Source organism: Echinops telfairi, unplaced genomic scaffold (genome assembly GCF_000313985.2).
Source record: "Echinops telfairi isolate 266 unplaced genomic scaffold, ASM31398v2 ScPeMD7_4225;HRSCAF=4972, whole genome shotgun sequence".
NCBI lineage: Eukaryota > Metazoa > Chordata > Mammalia > Afrosoricida > Tenrecidae > Echinops > Echinops telfairi.
This window is the reverse complement of record NW_022108124.1, coordinates 16424999-16429778: the sequence shown is the minus strand read 5'-3', so window position 1 is coordinate 16429778 and position 4780 is coordinate 16424999.

The window sequence follows — 4780 nt, the reverse complement described above, 5'->3', positions numbered from 1 at the left end:
ATTTACTATTCCTTTGTTTTTCTGTTTGTATCTCCTCTTCTTTTTTGGTCAATGTTTTTGTGACTTGGTTTTGGGCCTCTTCTCTGATCTCAACTACTCCCACAACTTCAAAGAGTAGCAACATGTTTATGACTTTCAAATGTATATATATTTCCTCTACATGTCAAGTTCACGACTAGAAATGCTTGTTCTAAATCTTATCTCAGACAGACACCTATATGAAGAACAGGAACAGGCTGAGTTGAAAGAGGTTGCTAAGCCTCAGGCACGGGCTTCTTTGGACTCATTGCTGAGTCACATGGGAGGCACTGGGGTCCACCTTTCATCCCATCACTGGTGCGTGTGCAAAGCATGTTGGTATTTGGACAGTGGTGGAGGTCTATTGTAATGAGCTGGCCGCATAAACACATTCTAGCTACATGGTCAGCCCAGAACCATTGAAATTTCCCTCCTAGGCACTACCCAAACCAGGTGCAAACCCTAAGCCCTATTGTTGTTATTAGACAATGCTGACAGCTGACCCACCTTGTTCCAAAACAACACACAGACTCCAGGGTATAGACGATTGTTTTTACTTTCGTTAATTCCTTCCATGGCATATTGGCCAAAGGCCATTTGCTCCTGGAGAGAAGCATGTAGTCAAGTCATGGAGAGATTAACCCATGCTAGGTAGACAGTGGTGAATCACTGGTAGAAATCTCATCTTCCAAACGAGAGACGTAGGTTTGAGCCTTGACCAGTGCATGTTACCCACTGTTACCATATGTCAGGCAGGTGAGTTGCTATGATGCTGACCAGGTGTCAGTGGAGCTTCCAGGCTAATGTGGACTAGGAAGAAAAATTTAGGGAGTCAGCTAACGGAAACCCAGCGGATCACACAACAGCAGCCTCTGCCAGGCTAAGAAGAGTGTCTGTCCCTCCTTCTGCCCTCTAGACCTTCATGGATGTGTCTCACGGGTGAAACCTCAAGTGCTCCAGGAACCCTATGGGCGCAGGTACTCGAGGCCTCCCACAGCCTGGGGGAGCACGCACAAGGAGGTGCAAGCAGCGCTAAATGCCAACAGAGAGCACCTTGGGCATTTGCACTTGGGAGTGAATAATGTGATTGTTTTGCTTCGACACGATGCTGTTGCTTTCAGCCCCCAGTGGCTATCAGAAAAATTCCAAACACCTTAGCTAGACATATAGGATCCTCTTTGACGGGGCTGGGTGTCTTGCTGACCTCATCTCCCTCCGCTTGTCTTCCCTCTTTCCTCCCTCCGAGGGTGCCAACCCCTCCCCAGTTCCCAGTCAAAGAGCTGCCACCGTCAGGAGTTCTGAATGATTCATTTAGCAGTCATCTCTTTGGAAGGCAGATTCAATTTTCAAGCTTAAGTTTTGAAGATAGCTTTAAGAGGACCAGCGAGCGTTGGAATAAGATATTCCATTGATATGCACACCCATGAAAAATTGGGGCTCACAACTCACTGAGCAGTTTTTAATCTCCCCACCCCCCCAAGAAAATTAAAAAAACCAACCAACCTGCAGCTGATAGTTCCTATGTAGGCCCATTGGAAAACGCTTCAGTGTCGAGTGCCGAGACTCTCAAGGACTAAGAGCTTCATGCGCACTCACAGTCACAACATGTGGCTCTCAGAGGGGTCCTCAGCATGTCCCACTCTGCACGTCACGACCAGAGCATTGAGTTCTGAATAACCCCAAAGGTTGGGGGTTGAATCATCCAAACTGTGTTCAGTGCTGCCACTTTGTCGCTGAAAAACACACACCCAGGTTTCCTGTCTTCTTGGAGCTTGCTGGCTTGGTTGGTTGCTTTAATTCTTTTCTTTTCCGATCAGAATAACCTTCAAGTTTGCGTGGTGGCTGTGAGGCTGTGAGGCTGTGGAGAGGTCCAGGACTGTGTCTAACCATGAGCAGGTGCTACGTGTGAGCATACTTGGGTGAGGGATGTCCCATCCAGCACTCCTTCTGTACATTGTTTTCCACACGTGATTCAGCCTTGGTTTCTCTCTTCTGGCAGCTCAGCCTCCTGAGTGAACGCCTGGGAAAGGGCCCTCACTCCCTGGGTGAGAAACGAGCAGGAGAGGAAGGAGAGAGGAGGAACCATGCGATGTGAGAACCAGTCTCCTGCTCAGCTTTATCACCAAAGGTGGCAAGGACTGTGTCGTTGCAGGTTGCTCTCTGAAAGCCGGGGACATAACCCCCTCAGACGGTAGGTGGGAAGGGGCTCCCTGACTGAGGGAGGACGGCTGGGGAGAAGTTTGCACCTTTTCGGGAGGAACCTTGTTGAGTAAGGCTGCATGGGAGAGGTTGTCTTGGCTGGGGACAGAGAGAGCTAGAGGACACTAGGTGATCAAGGATACCCAGGTAGAACTGTCGAGTTTGGAAAACTGGATAAGTGCCATTCTCCTTATCTCTAAATTCTGCTCCAAAGCTCCTCGCTGCGCCCCTGTCTAAGCGGAAGCCAATGGAAGCAGGAGTTGGGGAACGAAAGGGGAGAGCACCCAGGGAAGAGGGGGGTGGAGACCCAAGGACTGCTCATCCTGTAACTCTCCCTAAAGCCAGGGAAGACTCCGGATGGGATCTCGGTTTTCCTTCATCTGGGAAGTTGGGCTCCTACGGTGAATAAGAAGCAATGCTTTTGCAATTTTCTCTTCACCTCTTTGCTACTAGTGAGGGCTGGGATAGGTTGAGTTTTCTGTCTGTAGGAGGCCCATGTTTGGTGTTTTATATAAATTTTCTCATTAAAAGCCCAAACCAAACTCACTGGTATTGAGCTTTATTATTTTTTTAATGAAGTTATCAGGCATTTGGATTTCAGTTGCACCGATTCCTTACTTCACCTCTCTGAATCTCATTCCCTCAGCTGTACCATGGAGATCACAGCCTGTAACAGTGGAAACCCATCACCAGGCAGTGGTCAGGATGAAGGAAGACAGTGAATAGCACACTATCAGTTATGTTTATGCACAGACGAAGAAAAGGTGGAATAAAACGTGCAATGGAGGTCAAATATCACGGTGGAATGGAGTGATCTCAAGACTTGGAGTGAAGGCAGTCAGTAGAGAAAAAAGGTGCAAAGAGAGAGACAAATCGGACAAGCTTTTTTTTCTTATGGAAAGGTTTGAACACCCGGAGACACGGTAAGCCTCCACATCACCATGCCTCCATGTTTTTATTACCTATGACCCGTGGCCAGTAGCGTTTCTTTTACATCTCTCTGCTCATTATTTCAGCATGAAATTATTTCCAAGCAAATCCAAGCTATCACAACATTTCATTCAGGAATATTTCAGTATAGGTCTATAAAAATACTTGGAAACACATCATAAAACCATCATCACAGTTTAAAATGTAGTAAGAAAACTTTAAAATTGATATCCTTCATTGTCCAGAATTTAAGCATACATCTTAAAAGAAAGAATGAAATCAATTTCTTTTCCCCACCCTCCTAAAAATCTGCTTACTCCTAGTGGCAGGCAGAATAATGCCCCCTACCAAAGAGGCCCACATCCTGTTCCCCAAAGCCAAAGGTATGTTATCTCACAAGGCACCGGCAGATGTGATTATGTGAAGGACCTTGAGGTGAGGAGATTATTTTGGACTATCCAGGTGGGCTCTATGTAGTCCTGGAGGGCCTTGTAAGAGAGGTGGGTGTGAGAGTCCGTGGAGTTGTGATTATATTGATAGAGGTCAGAGTGGTGTTGCCACAAGCTGATGGATACAGGCAGCCTCCAGAAGCCGAGAAAGGCAAGAAAACAATTCCTCCCCTCAACCTCCCAGGAGGAATGTAGTCCTGCTTATACCTTGATTTTAGACTCCTGAGGCCATGACTGTAAGATAATAAATTTGTGTCCTTATAAGGCATGGTGTTGTAGTAATTTGCTATGGAAGTAATAAGAAAATGATCTAACCCTATTGGACTATATAATCACTATTTTATAATACCTACACTTTTATAATATGTATTTATTGGAGGTCTATTCTATGCCAGACTCTCTACAGATACTTGACAGGATTATGATCATTCAAAAACTGCTAGGCAGTGACGAAAATGATGATACTATCAGCAGAATTACCCTATGTCCCAGGGGGGGAATTTATTATGGACGCCAATAAAATGCTAACGATGTCTCTAAAGTGAATCCGGGACATATGTAAATTATAGATATATGAATGGGTTTTGACTCTCCCTTGATCAGAGCCCTAATATAAGAACAACTTATTCTTGTGGCAAGGCCCTGATCAGCACTTAAGCTCGTAAAGTTAGCACTTAAGATACAGATGCCACAGCAAAATATAGCGAGGAGCTGAGGAGTCAGTTAAATATACATGGATTGTGTCATAAAAAGAAAAAAAATCACTGCCATGGAGTCTATGCCAATTCATAGCAAGCCTATAAGGCAGGGTAGGACCTCCCTGTGGGGTTTTGAGACATAACTCTTCACGGAAGGAGAAGCCCCATTTTTCCCCCCACGTAGTGGCTAGAGGTTTCCAACTGCTGGCTTTGCAGTTAGCAGCCAAACAAGTAACTGCTACACCACCAGGGGCTCCTATGTGTGATCCAAGGATTGAAACCATAAAATCCACACCTGGAGGAAGGAATGGTACCAGAGGCCAAATCCTAAGCACCCAGTTTTCTGAACACTACAGATGACAGTGAAAGCCCCAAATCCATTTGTGGGGTTCCTCTGTAGCCTGAGTCTCCAGTGACTGCCGTTGATCCCAGTCTAGGACTATGAAGAGCCTCCTATCAGGCAAAGAACACTGTAAAGTGGATTCC